This window comes from Amblyomma maculatum, chromosome 2 (assembly GCF_055883805.1).
Source record: "Amblyomma maculatum isolate TAMU_Amacu chromosome 2, ASM5588380v1, whole genome shotgun sequence".
NCBI lineage: Eukaryota > Metazoa > Arthropoda > Arachnida > Ixodida > Ixodidae > Amblyomma > Amblyomma maculatum.
Window position 1 is genome coordinate 86,167,166 of NC_139345.1, and position 18,829 is coordinate 86,185,994.

The window sequence follows — 18,829 nt, forward strand, 5'->3', positions numbered from 1 at the left end:
GCTCACCAGTGTGCACGTCTTCGCCCGAGGGAACACTCGCTCTGCAGCGCCTCGGAATCTTTGCAGCTTTTTTAACCACTGCCGCCTGGCCCGGCCGTAGACATGCCACAAGATGCGTATTCGTCTTTCTACACCGCGCTACCCTCGCTCTCCCTGCATTCTGGTGTCCCGCGTGCCTCCCAAATACGTGGTGTCACGTAGCAGCAAAAAGAGGTTTTTCGCGTGACACGGATGCTTGTTTCTGTGCTACACATCGCGTCCCAGCCGTCGGCACTTGGCACATTGGTCCGCATGCCGCTGACAGGGAACGAAGCAGTGCAATAAACTTCACTGTTTCGCTTTCGTTCCGGGCAAGGGCAAATAACTACACTCCGTTTCACAAGCTGTTTGCAGCATGTGAAAAGTAAGGATGATCTGGGCCAATCACCGTAGCGCACTCTACATGCTTTTGTTCCTATATGCACCTATCATTGATGGCGGAACGGTAAAATATGAGCACAGTCAGTATAGCATACTCGACTCTCAATGGCCCAGGTTGGCCTTTTCATTTGCTGCAAGCAGCTTGCAAAACGGAGCATAAAAGCGCCAGCTTTACTGATCCCCTAGCCGCCCGCCTCCATTTCACGAGAAAAAAAAAAGGTGAGACAAGCAAGAAGTGGTGACTGCAGGGCTCACAAATCACGGAGTGCCCCTTGTGCGTGGACGCTCGATAACATAAGCAAAAATATTTGGCAGAGACACTTAAGACTGCTTATGTGTATGAACGCGAAAACGTTTTAGTCCCGCGGGTGAAATGTTGTCGAGTGATGTTTTTGACATGTTGTAGTCATTTCTGCTGGCGTTGTATTGGAAGTGTGTGTGACGGGCGCACTGCAAGCGGACGGGTTGCTTCCACTGTTATAAATCATAATTATACATTGCGCGGCCTCACCAAATTCTATTGGCTCCTCGTCCTCCCGAGCGACTTCTCCTTTTTTTTCTTATTTTTTATTTTTTTGCAGGTAGCAAGCGCTAACCTACGCATTGCACCGCAGAACCACTTGCAAATTACAACTGGATCATTTTGTCCGAAGTACAGCTGACGTATCTGCGCCTGTATGCTGCCTTGCCGTATGCCTGATTCAGTGCACGCTTCTCCAGGAGCCCGTTGTTTAGAGGGTATTCGGCCTATTTAACACTCACGAGCAGCGTTTGTTTCGCGGCAACTCGCTTCCTTGTTTTGTTTCCTAGCCACGATCGCTCTCTACCTCAGGAGGTGCAGCTTCCTTCTGGTATACGGACGACTGCCGTCTAGGGACCTGATATCCTAAACACGTGTCGACCAGCCACGCTAGCTTTACCTCTATCGTCCTTCCTCGCCAGGAAACTTCCATAACTGAAAGTGCGCTTGGAACAGGGCCGCCCAGTCATGTGACATTCACAAAGGTCAACCTTGTGGCTTCCTTATGAGTCTGACCAAAGTCCCTCGGCACCCTGGAGACGAATTCACAGGGCTGCTATGACGATGTCTAACGAAACAACCTTACATTACGCCCTTCAATTTGTGGCGTCAAAAAGCGGTTAAAACTGGGCGAAATATTTCCTTCTGGTATACGGACGACTGCCGTCTAGGGACCTGATATCCTAAACACGTGTCGACCAGCCACGCTAGCTTTACCTCTATCGTCCTTCCTCGCCAGGAAACTTCCATAACTGAAAGTGCGCTTGGAACAGGGCCGCCCAGTCATGTGACATTCACAAAGGTCAACCTTGTGGCTTCCTTATGAGTCTGACCAAAGTCCCTCGGCACCCTGGAGACGAATTCACAGGGCTGCTATGACGATGTCTAACGAAACAACCTTACATTATGCCCTTCAATTTGTGGCGTCAAAAAGCGGTTAAAACTGGGCGAAATATTTCTGTTTTGGAGGCCTATTATTGCAGTTTTAACCATATCAAATAATCAATCAATCAATCAATCAATCAATCAATCAATCAATCAATCAATCAATCAATCAATCAATCAATCAATCAATCAATCAATCAATCGATCAATCAATCAATCAATCAATCAATTAATCAATCATTCAATCAATTAATCAATCAATCAATTCTTATTATTTCTACGAGTACATATATGACATAACATATATGACATGTTGGATATTTAGTTAGAACCCCAGAACTCGAGTGAGAGTTGTGAGAGGGCTCCTATGATTAATAATTCCGTAAATGAATAAGTAAATGAGAACCATACCAACAAACCGACCTAACGCAGGCAAGGCGGCACATGCTCACTGAAGACGAATGACTGCTGAGACTATAACGTTCCGAGAATTCTGAAGGACTGATTACTTCTTATAGTGTGGAAAATCTATAGTCATGCTTTTCGCCAATCTATGAAGAAGAGCAGCAATGAAAAACGGCGCAAGCGTGTTGCGCAGCGATAATAAAAAGGGTGCAGTCCTCTTCGCTCGACGTCCCTAATCGAAGTGCTTTATTTTTTAGTTTGAGGCATGGAACAACCAGCCCACATCGCAGCTTTTCTTGAATAATATCGCTGCTGTGCAAAATGAATGGTATTGCTTTGCAGAGTTCCAGAAGGAGAGAGTAGTACTTAGCGAATTTCCGTTTAGAACTAAAGGAAACGAAAACCACGCACGCTCGATATAGGTGCCGCCTTCTTGGACGCTGCACGCGCCGTCCCAGGTTGCATCGAAGGCGAAAACATCCACTTGAAAGTTGTTTCTGTTTACTTATCATTACGAACACAAATGGTTAATGACGACAGCTACTAACCACCGCCTTTGCTGCTATTAAGAATCTCGTTGTCACCTCAGTGCCGTTTGAACAAGACACAGGCAATGCGCCTTTAAGTGTATACCCTTATCGAACCAAAAAGCTTCCCCTACAGGACTGCAGTATGGTATCCGCGCAGCTTGCAAGGCAGTGCGGAATTCATGATAGTGGGTGTATCCTCCGCACTGCAAAAGAGACGTGGCTTCAGTTCTAGTTGCGCAATGGGGCGACCTTCCTGTTTAGCTTCTGCCGCATTTCCCCCTTCATTGCGCAATATTTCGCAATACCGGCAGCCTCTCGCCGGCTTTTCGACCACGCACACCAAATACATAATATGCGTTTCGTTTAGAAGGAAGGAAAGGAAAAATGTGTTGCTCGTATACGTGCCGCACACATCGGATCTTATCGCCACCACCGCTGAAGCCATTGCCATGAATGTGCTCTCCACCAGCTGTATAGCTATTTCTTTCCTCCCGATCCTGTAGCAGGAAGCGACCGTGTATTCGCAGCAGCAACAGGCTCGGGGCTACCCGCCAAATGCGCCTTTCCCCCCGGAACGGGTCTATCCTGTGTACGTGCCGAGGCTGTAGTGGGTCCGCGAGCGTGAACGCTTGCTTTCGCCCGGCATTCTCTCAGCGCGCTAGAGAAATCCCCGCCGTGTCCGGAAATGGCGGGCTTCCGACTTCCGCGAGCGACATTGGATTCGAGCCCAACCGCTTTTATATAACGATGGCGCCCGTTTCCTGCTTATACGCTGACCCTTTTCTCTTCTTTCGTACTCTCTTCCGAAGAGAATGATGATCTTTCTATTTTCTTCGTCCTTTTGTCGTTCGCTCTCACCGGGTGCTTTTTGTTTGCGGCCGACCATTGTTGAGGTTTTATAAAGGCTGCAGCGCCAAAAAACGATCGTTCTTCTGCGACTCTCGCCGTGCTTATATAATGGCGTCTTGTCTGTATTGTTCTGTCGCTGTCCTCGTGTTGTGACGTAGTATTGACTATTGACACCTATTGCGCGTCATGGTCCGGCGCGCTGTCTTGAGGAGCGCAATGCTGCCGAAGATTATTGTGATAAGTGCACGTTGTGAGGCTTGGCGGCGTTTTCTGTAATGTTCCAGATATGATCGGTCAAATGGCTTAGGGATGGAACAGCGGGGTTGTATTTATTCGAGTGTGCTGCCGGATGACGCAGCATGTTACCCAAATGCCAATGCATTTGTGGCTGAAGTCCTTTTCCTTATCGTAGCGCCAAGGCTGCGGTTTAGCATTGCAGACCTTGGTAGAATACAAGTAAAACGTAACGTATGATACAGCATCCGTTGTTTACTCGGACGGAGCCTTTCACCCTCTTCTGTGGCATTGGAGCGGTGGCGTCCTGTTGAAGAGCAGAAGGTTGCGGCTTCGTTAGCGATATAGAAGCCACCTTGGCTGCATCTATTTCGATAAGAACGGAATCAAAATACGCCAATTGTCCGTTATTCTAGGTATTTTGATCAAATGGAGGGTTGTTCACCGTGGCTCCAGATTCCTCCACAGCAGCGTACACGGGAGAAGAATTCAAGTGACCTGTTTGGGCAGACAATATAAGGATTCCCCGGACATCGACAGTGCAGGGGAAGCCAGCGTGTTGAAAGCTTATTAACGTTCCGGAAGCAGAGTCAGGTTCGAACTCTGACCACGAAGGAACGAGCTTCGACGTGCATATTATTTCACTGCGTTATCCTCATATAGCTAGAGCTAAAGCCGAAAGAAACACTGAAACACTTAGTCCACGTTCGCAGAGAAACGCCGCTGCGGCTTTCCGCGTGTTCGGGGAGCCTCGCAAGAGGAACCAGGAAAGACAAGCGCGCGGTGCGCAGCAGAGCGCGTGCGTACTCGCCACCACTGTGCCCGCTTCCTGGGAAAGCACGGCAGCGTGAGTGGAAATTATCGCTGACCGCTTCCTATTACGCCGTCGCTCTCGGCATTCGCTGTCTCTCTCAACACTCTCCTTCTCCTTTTGTTGCCATCCCTGCGGCGCGTGTTACTTCATCTCTCCTCTTGCTTCCTGAGCGCGTGCCTTGAGTTCTTGTCCTTTCCCGATTTCTACTCCCTCCGTCCCCTTATCGCCTCATTTATTATTGACGGATTACGTAACCGAGAATAGAAGAAGAAGAAGAAGCAAAAGAGGATTTAAGGAAAGGAAGTACTTTATCGCAGGGAAGATATAACAACCGCATTCGGTGCTTTGTGAATGGCGTAAAGTATAAAATTAAAAAAAAAGAAAAGAAAATATCGATGAAGACATGAGATGGGAACACTTAAGCTCCGCCTTTAAAGGTATGACGTGATAGCGTTAATTGTTCCCGTTTGCCGGTGCTTCTTGTGTACGCTCGTTGCTACTCGCCTAATCACCAATTTTTTATTTCGTGCCTCTGCTGCACATTTTAACATACAGTCATAAGATACCCCATTAAGTGAAATATCACACGACACAGATATAAATCCCCGCATTAGCCGAGCCGTACGAGGGACTAGGGGCGGCTTGTTGAACTCGGGATCCAAGCGCTTGGAAGGCTGAATTCCGATTCTCATAGTGAATCTACCAGGGCGAAAGGTACGGACATCAAAACGAGACAAAACAAGCACTGACTCGTAGCTCAAGTCTATCGTACGCCTGTGAAGCCCGAGTATTGGCAGCGGGTGCCAATTCGGCCATGTCGTGTGCTCTTATGGCGTCACACAATCCGACGACCCAGTCAGTGCATGTCACCTGCCGCCTGCCACAGCCATGCTCGTCGCCGACGCTGGATTTTCCGGAGGACAAGGGCTGTCGAGTTAAAATTACGGGATGATATAATGCGAAAATTCGATAAAAGCAGTTGGATTTGCTCTCGATGACTGGGGTGATGCTTTTACTGCAATTAATAATTTTACTCTAGAGGTAGACATCGACCATGCAACATTTGTGGAAAATTAGAGCGGCACTGCAGATAAAATGAAGTTGGCTTTTATCGTTACGATATCTGTAGGTCCTATAATCGCACAATTACAACTTTGAAAATAAATTTCTTATGAGGTAGAAAAGAGCCAAAACAGGAATAAAGGTATTACCGCCACAACCCATTCTCGCGAATGCAAGTATTATGACCGGCGAGGGATATCTGAGGCCGGCAAATGTGCACTATATGGTTACGTGTTTAAATTCTGAAGTAAGTTATGCTTCGCAACTGCTTGCGCACTTTTATCGCGCAGTCTAGATGTTGGAAGGAAAAAAAAAAAAAAAACTACCTGCGCTTAGCGGTGCCACAGGCGGCCAGATTCGTTTCAGTATGTCTCGGTTTCAATCACAGGGTCCGTGTTTACGCCATGGTTTTTTGTCATTTCCCCCCTATGGCATCATAGGGCAAAGCTGAATGAATTACAGTGTTTTATGGCTGGCGAAGACTCGTGAGAGTTCCTTGGACTGCCAGAAGATCAAATCAGGCGATATTGTCGACCATAGATCCTGACTGCTCATTGGAGGGTCAAATTCTAAAGTTAAAGCTCAGCTACTTTGGTCATCTGATGAGAAGAGAGGAGTCGCTGGAGAAAGATTTGATGTTGGTAAAGGTTGAGGGTCGCCGGAGAAGGGGTAGGCAGCGAACGCGATGGTTAGATGGCATCCTCGAGGCACTGCAGATGAAGTTATGTGATGTTAGGAAGATAGTGAGAGACCGGAAAGCGTGACGTGACATGGTCCATAGGGTCAGGAAGAGTCGGACACGACTGAACGACTGAACTGAACTGAATGGTGCTGGAAAAGCGGCAACAAAATTATGAATCCCCATATTATCAAATTTTGTTAACCTAAAATTGCATTTGAGTGGTCACCAGTGCCACTTTAAGGACATCGAAGCAGGAAGGAAAGTGGAGGGGTCTAAGTTGACGAATGGTTCGTGGGACGTCCATGCATAACGCGCTTGTGTTGTGGTCATTATGAGGCCCGCTTCGTTTCCGAGCGATGCAGGTTTGGTCTAAAGGAGCGACATAATATAGAACACGTTACATTGTTGAACAGTTAATATTACAGTAGTTACGACTAAGAAATTCACTTTCCTGAAAAACCGACCAAACGTAGTGATATTCAGCTGTTATGACATTTGATACATTAAAACAAAAAAGAATCCACCGAATAGTAGGAAATACCGGTATGTACACAGCGTTTGTCCGTGGATTTTCAGCAACATTGCGTCTCTGGCTCACTTCCAGCAAGCGTGAGCAGCAGGTAGCCTTACTACAGCGTCCGCTGGACACGTATGCGTAATACTCCGCCGGTGCTGTTACTATTTTTGGTCGTCCACGCCCACTCGTGCGCCGAAGCCTTTCCGCGGCCTGGCATAGAGGTGGTTGTGTCTTTTCTTTACGTAACCGTTTCAATAAGGATCGGGCTGACTTGGCGGAAGGGTCTTTGTTCCAACTAGCAATTCCACAGTGGTCGAGACACCGTTCTTCGACAGGAAGCCAGTGATCTGGAAGGAGTCGCCGATAAAAATAACCGCACGCGAGTCGCCTGCACGCCTATCTATAACTTCGTCTATGTTTGCCTACCGGCAACGTGAAGAGGTGCGCCGCACAAAGCGACTTCTGGTAGAGAAGTAGCATTTAAAAGTGAAGAAAAACAAAACAGGATCATCGTTGGAAGTGTTTTGGTTCGCGCTCTGCGGGGCGCCTTTCTCCGCTCGGCCGGAACGCCTCGTTTATAGCAACAGATCATGTTTAACACAATGAAACATCAGTCATTGTCTTCGATTGTGTGACAGTTTCATTTTTGCTTGAGCTGTAAATTACATGCTTTAAAATGGGAATTCAGGGTGAACTGTCTTCACATGTCAAGGGAATGTCCCAGCAAATGTAACATCCCTTCTTTTTACTTCTAGCGTTTGCAAAGAACTCGGCTCAATCCGTTTCTTATTTTGTACTTGTGCGCGTAATGCAGCCGGGTTTCTAATGAGGGAGGCGCCACGTGTGCTTCGGTTGTGTGGTGCACTGCACGGTCTAGGGTAGCCGACTGATGAGCACTGCTGCGACGCTTTCGTGTCCGCATTCTCCGTCCAGGGATCGTGCGTGCGTAGCAACGTCAGACACTAACGAGTGGTTACATACCTTCAAGTCTGCCCACGAGCTGTCACTATATTTAACTTTCGCGCAGGTGGCGCTAATGTGTGGGCACACGTTGCTTTATTTCAGGAAATTACGGACGGAGGGAGAGGGTTGTCTGGTCTTAGAGTCCTCTGCATATGCGCGCTGCTCAGATGAGAAAAACACACGCTGGCCGTGCGGGTGTGCACGTTGAGGCCTCCTTACGGCGGGGATCTATATCTGTCCACCGCAACGACGTCTCTCCACCTCTATACTCCTTCTCTTCTTTTTACTCCCACTCAAGTTCATTCCTGTCATTTTTGTTTGCATTGTCTTCTCTTCCTAGCGGCAGCCACAATGGGGAAAGGGCAACGGGAGTGGTGTCCTAAGGCTGCGGTCTTTCGTCTTTACAGCGTTCAATAATGACGGCGCGTCGCCCACAGCAGTCACCCGTCTCGTTTTCGCCGCTGAGTGCCTCTCTCGCGGTGCGACTCCTCCTTGGCCACCTCGCCTTTCGCAGCAAGTGGGTCACACTTCTCCAAGGGGGGTTCGGAGGCCGCCCCTGCTGTAGATGTCGAAAGGCGGCGGTGTAGAGAGTTTGGCTCGCAGGTCAACACGGACGAGGGAGAAACGGATCCTGTCTGCTAGAGCGCGCAGATCCCCCCCGTTGATCCTCCTCGTAGCCCTTTTCGCTCTTTCGTCCTTCTTCTCTGGCCATTCTTCGTTATCTTCTTTTGTTCTTCGAGCGAGGCGCCCTTTTCTTCGGTTTGAAGCTCTTTTTGTGTGTCTGTGACAGTAGGAGTAGCGATACGTCATCGGCGAAGTGGTTGCTCTTTTCGGAAGGGGTGCTCGTTCCAAGGCCTACGTCGTGATGATTGCAGCTACTTCTTGCGGCCGCAAAAGTAGCTGCAATCACCACGACGTAGGCCTTGGCGGCTGCAGAAAGTTCAATTTTTTTCCACCTGGTGGCGATGCTCCTCTGTTCTACACTGTACGTTGCCTTGTATTTGTAACTAGCAGTGACGCGGGATCGAGTGAGCTCCTATTTTTGGAGAACGAGTGAGAATACTGCGAATGCTAAGATTCTGTTCTGGCGAAAGAGGACAAGAAGCGGTGACGCTCACGTTGGCGGTGATTGCGTGTGTGATAGCCCGCACAGCATCGACCACGACAAGCACAGATTACTGCTCTTTCGCTTGCAAGCTAATCGGATTTCAGACTCTGACCTTTTCTGGGCAGCCAGCCTTACTTGAAGCTTTCAGAGGCGGTGAATCGGCGGGCGTTAATTGAGGGCCAATGCGATGGGACCTGCTCGCTGAGAATTGGAGGGCGGGAATAATTGTAGTTTGTCTTCTTCCGTCAGCGAGGCATGAAAATGCTGGGGCAGATTTGAATAGGGGGCAAGGAGAGGATAGTGTTGACGGTTCGTTTGCTGGGATAAATTTTATACGGAAAACCATAAAAATTTTGACCAAGCAACTCCACAGATTTCATTGCGAAAATATGACCGCCCCACCAACATTTCCTGAACGCGTCATTTTTTTCCCCTCCAAGAGCCATTCCTAATTCATCTGCTATGACAACACGATTCTGGCAGAAAGCATTGGTTGGGATCAGAAAAGAAATGAGTGCTGTAGTGTAACAATAACGTCGGAGTTTAGCACCAAACAATGTTGAATGTGCTTGCCATCCTTTCACTTTTTCATCTGAATGTTTTAGTTATTTTTCAGATGTTTCCGTTGAACCTTTGTGGACCGAGCTGTGTCGCAATTTTTTACTTGGGTCATTATTTGAGACAAGTTTTGAATTCTCTCTTTGACTCCCTTGGTTACTTGCAAGCGGCGCGAACAAATTAGTTTCTGAAGAATTAAAGAGAAGTTCTACGCTTCGCAACAATGAAGCTAAAGAAATGTAATATTGATCGTCTTCGTCGACAGAAAACATAGCAAGCATTTGGTATATGCCAATAGTTATCAAAGAAAAGCAATCCGTAAAATATTTGAATCAGTAGAAACACACAAAAAGTGTCCGTTTAAAAAGAAGCCCCATAACACGTACCCGTCGCACTGCTTAGTGTGACATTCTGCCACTTTGCGCGATGTTGCAGACCAGGATTCAGCCGCCACACGTTGACCAATTTTGGTAGACGTTGGAAGCCCTACGCAGTCTAAGCTAATCCACTGCGTTCCACTATAGTGTGTTGCATAGACCGTCGTACTTGACACACAAGGGGGTCGATTAAATTGAATCGAAGCAAACACGTGTGGAGATAAGCACCTATAGCTGCCCAGAATACACATTGTAGTTTCCTTGCAGTTTTAATTCATATTGCCCCTGCGATGTACATTTTTACTCAGAATTGTGTTTAAAATTTAAACTAGTTAAAGAGTACTAGTAGAAAGTACGACGTCCTTCTACTTTGTTAAGCCACCTGTAAATAGTTGCTGCAGTCACATTCTCGTAACTCGCAGTCATTCTCACTTAAGCCTTTGGGTCACCGCATTACATCAGGTACATATATATTGCCCATATGGAACGAGAATTGGACCACCACGCTTATAAATACTGGTTTCTTGAAATACTGTTGCCAGGTGCAACGCGTCAGGACAGGTAGAGAACGAGAGCCTCAGAAGTAGGCTAGATCATTTGGACAAGAGTGGACGCGGGAAGAGAAAACGCGCAAATGTTTTCGCGTAGTAGGCGTCAAGAAGTGTACGCGCGCAAGGGAGAAGATGCATTACGACCGCGTTTCTTTTCTCTGTAGCGCGAAGAAACGGGAAATAAAAAAAAAAAAAAGGCGTAGCCTTTTTCCTGGTCGTTGGGAAGCTTTTTGTGCGTTTCCTGGGCTCCATTCCGGCCTGTGAGGTCGATTACCAGCGTTCACCATCGTCGGGTCACTATAAATAGCTTGTAGTGGCGAGGCCCTTGCCGAAAAGCAAACGAAAAAAAAAAAATGAGAGAAAAAGACGAACTTCGCAGTAGGAGTGAGACGGCGTTCGCCATCAGCGTGCTGGGAAACCCCCACGCACTCCTTTCTGTCTACGACAATGCTTTTGTCGTGCGCTATTGGAGCCTAGTTGCTTCACAGAGTTTGAAACGTCTCAACTAAAATTACCGGAAAGTCGGACACCGAATATACGAAGTAGGCAGTACAAAACTCTACACTTAGCGGAGTTTTTGAAGCACAGGGAGCCAACGAGTGCTCAGCATAGACTTGCCTTTAGTGCCGCTTTCCAGCTGGTCGCTTATTTCTGGCAGTTATAGTCGTTATTACTTGCTTGATAGTACTTGCTTTTAATATACGCGTTCACGGATTACTTCTCTCGATTGTCGTTTCTTCCCGTTTTTCGTTTCTTTGTTTGTGTGTCTCTAGTTCGTCGCCATGCTGTGACGATGGTCATTTTCAGTCGTAATACCCGCAATTTCTGCCGCATCCGCCTTTAAATACATTGCACTATCTGTCAAATAGGAAAAAGAAGGAGGGGTACGGAAGGGGGGAGGGGGAGGGAGAGGGAGGGGAGGGTAGTACGCGATGCTACTCGTCGGCACTTCATCTGCATCTATTTGAGTGCAAGTTAGAATGGGCACGGATACAAAGACTGTATCATTTAATCGTGGTATGTAATGTTATGAGAGACAGCGCGGTCCTCCTTTTTTTAACTCCCATCCCCCCCCCCCCCCCCCACGAAAAAAAAATAAAAAAGGAGAACAAAACAAAACATAAGTGGTTCGCAACTAGGACGTGTGACATATTAACTGAAATGCTCGATCGAAAGTAGGTAATAAGAACCGTGAACCCTGATAACTGTCGCAGTTTTCTTTTGCTTTCGGCCTTATTCTGCACTTCCCTTGTGCTCTTTCTTGCAGCACTTATACTATTTGAAATAATTAGTAGAAGAAATAATTACATCGCAATTTCACTTCATCTCAGAAAATGCTTGTCCAATGCCCTCTTGCATTATTTTCTATACGTGTTACCAAGTTCCTCCCACTTGCATTTTCCGTAGAGATGTCTCGTATCCAAAAGCTTCGGGGCAGCAATCTCTCGCTGCCCTGAAAGTTGAGCTTCAGTAGTGACTCGAATAAAACGAAACTAAAATGAAGGTTGTTTCTACCCACGTCACAAATATATGCAGTTCATCTTCGTAGCTGCGTTGCAATTTCAACCGCAACGTTGGCTGAGTCCTCTCTATGCCTATTAACTTCGTTTGCCCTATCAACCGCGTAATAGACACAAATTTTTCGCATGGACATGCCAGCCGGATAATATAGATCACTTCTAAGCATTTGTCATTCATAATTTTCCTTTAAACAAAGTGACACGTGGGAGATGGCACGTCAACAGTAGATTTAACATAAACGGGGAAGTTATGTATGTGTTACTTGCCGCGCCACTTAATAGGCTCTCCAGCTGATATAATTCGATTTTATGTAGCCAGAAGAAGGAACCCCCCCAGGCCTTCGTGGACCTTACTTAAGGCACTGTGATCTATAGTTGTTCAATCATGAGGTTAACCCCCTCTTTCTCTTTTACTGGCCAAGAGAAACGAATCTACACAGCTACCTTCTGATGGCTTGCGTATTAGATGTTTATACACGCCTGGTGCTTGCGTCACATAGCGTAAATGAGTTTGAGCGTGGTGTCACAGGTTTTACCTGTCTTGACAATTAATCAGGGTCACTTGCAATATCTCTCACACTATCTTGAAACTCGACGTTATTGTACATAGCCCAGCCGCTGGGGGCATTTGCATAACCCATTTATGTGCCCCGTGACATTGCGTATAGGCCACTCATTGAATTGGCAGGCAGCTATTCTTATTTGATCCCCTTCATGGATCACTGCCTTGTCGTGGCGGAGGGGCTTGCGAAACTCGATGAAGTCGTGAGCTCTGCTGTGTAGGGCCACCCAAGATAGACAGGTCACGGCAGAGAGTTCTGACAAAATGTGATTCACTGGAGAAGGTAATGGCAACCCACTCCAGTATTTCCTGCCAAGAAAACCCTATGGCCAGTCACAATACCATTAATGATATGGCGCCGGAAGATGAGCCCCCCAGGTTGGAAGGCGTCCCACATGTTACTGGGGATGAACAAAGGGCGATTCCTAGTAGCTCCAGGACGAATGAAGCGGCTGGGCTAAAGCCAAAAGGACGCTCAGTTGTGGATGTGTCGGGAAGCGACCGGAAAGTCCGATGTTGCAAGGAGATGTATCACATAGCAACATGGAATGTAAGATCTATGACGCAAGGTAAACTGGATATCGTCAAGCGAGAAATGGACAGATTGAACATTGATATCTTGGGTATCAGCGAGCTCAAGTGGACCGGAATGGGAGAATTTAACTCCGGCGACCATTATGTCTTTTATTGTGGGCACGAATCCAAGAGAAGGAATGGGGTCGCTCTCATAGTAAACAGAAGAATGGGCAAAGCAGTGCTAGGGTACAACCCCAAAAACGACCGAATGATTTCACTTCGGATCCAAGGTCACCCTTTCAACATAACAGTTATCCAAGTCTATGCACCGACCACTACTGCTGAAGAAGCTGACGTTGAGAGATTTTATGCGGACCTACAATGCCTTTTAGACCGCACCCCATCATCAGACGTCGTTTTTCTCATAGGAGATTGGAATGCCAAGGTAGGGAGTGAAGAAATATCCGGAATTACAGGCAAGTTCGGTCTTGGTGAGCCAAATGAAGCTGGGCAGAGGCTAGTAGAGTTTTGTCAAGAAAACAACCTGACCATAGCGAATACTCATTTTCAACAGCACAAGAGGCGCCTGTACACATGGACTTCACCGGACGGTCTGTACAGGAATCAGATCGATTATATTATTTGCCGGCAGAGATGGAGAAGCGCTATACAAGCAGTAAAAACAAGGCCTGGGGCCGATTGTGGCACCGATCATCAGCTTCTTGTTGCCAAGATTAAGCTTCGATTGAGGAAAACGCAGGAAACTAGAAGGCCTTTCAGGTATAATCTGGATCAAGTTCCATTAGAATATGCTGTGGAAGTGAGGAATCGATTTCAAGAATTAGATCTAGAAGACAAAGAGCCCGAAGAGATGTGGTCTGATGTTCGTGATATAATACAAGAAGTTGCTACTAAGGTAGTTCCAAAGCAAAAGAAATGCAAGAAAGCAAACTGGTTATCTGAAGAGGCTTTGCAAATAGCTGAGGAAAGGAGGATGGCAAAAGTTATGGGGGAAAAAGAAAGATACAAGGTTCTCAATGCGGATTTTCAGAAAATAGCAAGGAGAGATAAGAATGCCTTCTTGAACATACAGTGCCAAGCAGTTGAGGACAACAGCCAATTAAGGAACACAAGAGCTCTGTATAAGACAATCAAAGATATCAAAGGAAACTTCTGTGCTAAGATGGGCGTGATAAAGGACAAACGAGGCAAGGACCTCACTGAAGCCGCAGAGATAAAGAAGAGGTGGCAGGAATACACAGAAGAACTGTACAAGAAGGACTCGAATGTGCAAACCCAACATAAGACGGTTGTGATAACTGATCTTGAGCCGGGCATCCTGAAGAGTGAAGTTGAATGGGCCTTAGCCAGCCTTGCTAAGAACAAAGCTAGCGGAATTGATAGCATTCCAGCTGAGTTGCTTCAAAACCTCAACCATGACGCTGTTAACATTCTGCATACATTATGTCAGAAGATTTGGACAACCCTGCAGTGGCCACAGGATTGGAGGAGGTCAGTTTACATCCCCATTCCAAAGAAAGGCAGTGCCAAGGATTGTTCCAACTACCGCACGATCGCGCTTATTTCGCATGCTAGCAAGGTGATGTTGAAAATCCTCCAAGGTAGGCTGCAGCAGTATGTGGATCGGGAGCTTCCGGACGTGCAAGCTGGGTTTCGCAAGGGCAGAGGAACTAGAGACCAAGTTGCCAACCTTCGCTGGATCATGGAAAAAGCAAGAGAGTTCCAGAAACCCATCTACTTCTGCTTTATTGATTATGCGAAAGCGTTTGACTGCGTAGATCACAGCAGATTGTGGCAAGCTCTCCAAGAGATGGGAGTTCCAATTCACCTCATCTGTCTCCTCAGGAACCTGTATGAAGGGCAAGAGGCCACAGTCAGAACTGGGCATGGTCTTACTGATTGGTTTCCGATTGAGAAAGGAGTGAGGCAAGGCTGCATACTGTCGCCCTGCCTATTTAACCTATATGCAGAGTGCATCATGAGGAAGGCCGGTCTGGACGAGTCTTCAGCTGGAGTGAAGATTGCTGGAAAACGTATCAACAACCTTAGATATGCGGATGATACCACTTTAATTGCAGAAAGTGAAGCGGAACTCAAGAGACTTCTGATGCGCGTACAAGAAGAGAGTGAGAAGTTTGGGCTTAAACTGAACATTAAAAAGACAAAGATCATGGCGTCTTGCCCTATCAAGTCCTGGAGCATCAAGGGACAAGAAGTGGAAGCAGTGACAGATTTTCTCTTCTTGGGCTCCAAGATTACCTCGGAAGGAGACTGCAGCCATGAAATTAGGAGACGCCTGCTTCTGGGAAAGAGAGCAATGGTTAGCCTTGACCGCCTAGTAAAGAGCAGAGACATTAGTCTGCCAACCAAGATCCGTATAACTCGTGCTATGGTCTTTCCAGTTGTGATGTATGGATGCGAGAGTTGGACTGTGAAAAAGGCTGACCGCCGAAGAATTGACGCGTTTGAATTGTGGTGCTGGCGAAGACTCTTGAGAGTTCCTTGGACTGCCAGAAGATCAAATCAGTCAATATTGTCGACCATAAACCCTGACTGCTCATTGGAGGGTCAAATTCTAAAGTTAAAGCTCAGCTACTTTGGTCATCTGATGAGAAGAGAGGAGTCGCTGGAGAAAGATTTGATGTTGGGAAAGGTTGAGGGTTGCCGGAGAAGGGGTAGGCAGCGAACGCGATGGTTAGATGGCATCCTCGAGGCACTGCAGATGAAGTTATGTGATGTTAGGAAGATAGTGAGAGACCGGAAAGCGTGGCGTGACATGGTCAATAGGGTCACGAAGAGTCGGACACGACTGAACGACTGAACTGAACTGAACTGAATTCTTATTTGATACTGTTAGTGTGGTACGAACGCATGTCCCCACAATACAATTGAAATACACATTTGAATTGCTTTCAGCTCACCTCATGTTCCTGGAACTGTTTTTTTCTTCTTTCAGGGATTGTCGTTGCCAACACCAAGAATCGAATTTGTAGCATGAGGCGACACAGCAAGGCTGTTTGCACAGGCCCGAAATTTTTCTTAACTGTATGCCACAAAAGCATTTTAAATGGTACGATTACTGGTTTAAGCTATCGCTATTTCACTAGCATGTAGGTAATTACATAAATGAGCTAACAAGGCTTGCAATTTGCACACTGTCGGCACAGCATTTGCTTCATAGATTCCTAAAAAGCATTACTCTGCTGTGAGAAATGAGGAATGGAACGGTGCAGAAAAGAACTCGGCATTCTCCACGCGTGAAAACCGATGCTATAATTATGTGCGTTCCGCGCTAGTTGTTCTGAACACACGCTCAAAGGCGTCGCTATGGCTAATGGCCGAGGTGTGATGAAAAAAGTCCCGCCGTTCATAACTGTTGGCACTTAAGCAATGAAATTATAATTTTGACTATCATATTGACATCAGGTTTGAGCACAGATAAAAATGATCACACAGAAAGAAACTAGAATCTTTAGCTACGCTTGTAACCTCATGGCTGTATGAGCTTTTGTTGTCATAATAAAGCAGATTAGTACAAATTCCGACAGTTATTCCGCAAACCAGAATTTTTTTGTTCAGGCTTTGCTACTCTTTCAGTTCAGGCAGGAGGCAGAATTGATCGCTAAGATGGAACTTTAGCTTTGAGGGCCTCTACATGGAGATGTCACTGTGGTAATAGGGATGTAACTATTACGTATAGCTAGTAGATACGTGACGAAAACTGTTAACCAAGGAAGAATATACGCACTGAGGCGGAACGTTCCTAACGGATTACTTTTTATTTTACGCCTGCCGAAAGCCTTTAGACTGTTGTTTGCTCCAAGTTGATCATTAGAATTGTCGAACCTAGATTCGTATTTCAGACTCAACATCAAGAGTGAAAGCGCAGTTTCACTTACCTTCGATTCTTTCAAAGATGGGCCGGGTTGCCAAGGGGGAGCGTCTGTTTTCCAGTGGGTGTGGACAGGTGAAAACGAAAATCCAGAAGTCGTCACTGTTTGCACGCAGATGCAAGACGACGATGGCACCCTTGAGACACTTGCTTCCCAAACTGACGCGTGGCGATCCGACCCGTGTTTCCGCTCGAAAGTGTATTGATTGCACTATGGCGATTACTACGTTTGGTTCTCACCAAAGACTACTTCACCGGCTCTGATTTCGTAGTTTAAGAATACAAGACTTGTGGACTATCTTTTATACGTGACTGGCTGGGGCGAAAATGGGGAAATGTTTAAAACTGTCGGCACGAACAGGTACGCTGGCTGGCAAGCAGCGAGCGCCGTGTGCTCTTGACCGTCGTCTGATGATAGAGCGCTCGCGCGCAGAACTACGGAAGCGGGAGGCGAAGACCGCCGCGGCGCGATCCACGTGATGAGGAGCGTGGAGCGGAGAGGTGGGCGGGCGGGCAGCTAGACGTCGGAACTTCCGCCGAGAGCGGCGGCTACGGCGGCGCGTGCTGAAGGGGACGCGGGCGACGACGATCTTCCGATCCGGGCCCGACTGGAAAGGTTGTGCACTGCGTGTCCCGGAAAAAAGGCGGCCGAAAAATCACTCTCCTCGTTGACCCAGATCAGAATCTCCCCCACCACCTCCGCCACCGGCAGCGCTCACCGGCACGCCTCTCTTCACCCTCGTCGCCAACGGTGACCCTTTCCCTTTCGCTGTCTGCCTACCGGCTCGCGCCACGGCGCCCTTTCCTGACGTCATCATTACGGGTACGTTCGGCTGAGGCGCCACGATATCCTTGCCGAGCGCTTGGTCACGTGCAGTGGGTTTTTGGTGCACTGCTGGAGAAGTGCTCGATAGTGCGGCTGCTTAGGTCGGAAGAGGTTCGACACTGATGACCCGGAGAACGCAACGTCAGCGGTAACGTTCAGAGACCACGCAGGTAGAGAAAGGTGCTGATAGGATTACGCTTGTAAAGAATGAGATGCGCCAGCGGAAGTTGGCTGACGCGTGCTCTGCCTATTTAGACTTTTAGAAGCGAGGCAGCACATTGGACGTATGCAAAGTACGTCAAAGAGGTGAGGGGCTGACACTAGGCGGGAACAGAACTGGATAGGCTGGAGAAAACTTGCGTGATGGCTCAAGGAAAAGGCAAACGCAGGGAAAGATTAAGGGGGCGGCGGTGAATATGATCGCGCTAGAAGATTTTATGCTACAGTGAATTACGTTGTACTTCCCGCACAGATCAACATTTCTTTCTTTGCTGTTCTGCATCTAATGGGTAAGAGCGAGCTTGCACTCAAAGCTATTGCATGCGTAGTTACGCAACTAACAAGGTCCGCCGTTGTTTCTGTTAGTAGGCCAGGAAGAACTAGAATTGTTTCAAGTACCGTATTTGCCTCGCTTCAGTACCATACGCAGAGCAAGCCTCCGTCGTCGTTGCGAGCCACTTCTACAGGTGTGGCAGCTCCTTCTCCGAGTGATTAGGACTTGTACTATCCTATGATAAAAAAAGAAGACGAGAAGAATAAGGAGCCAGGGTGCAATAGATCGTGCAAAGAATTGGTAAGGAAGAGGATCAGACGCGGAGGAATATGGAGGTCATAGCACCAAGAAGTCAGTTTAGGATGTTTCACTGAAGGTGTCTGAGGATGCCCTGTCGCACACCGCGAAAATTGTACGGCTCCGTGGTATACCGCAACTAAACATTACAGTGCGGGTGTTGAATTTACCGGTATTGTGCATATAATTTGTTGTATGGTCTACACTAGTACGTAAAACAACTGATG

The 18,829-nt window shown here is 47.3% G+C and overlaps 1 protein-coding gene across 1 annotated transcript in view; it reads right to left on the reverse strand.

Annotated features, from left to right (window-relative positions):
* LOC146199207 (clavesin-2-like) overlaps positions 1-17,965 on the reverse strand; it is a 76,796-nt gene extending 58,831 nt beyond the window's left edge. Inside the window, exon 1 of the mRNA XM_084594684.1 lies at positions 16,994-17,965. The gene's annotated coding sequence lies outside the window, so the exon portion shown is untranslated. The remainder of the gene's footprint in view (positions 1-16,993) is intronic.
* Positions 17,966-18,829: the final 864 nt, after the last annotated feature.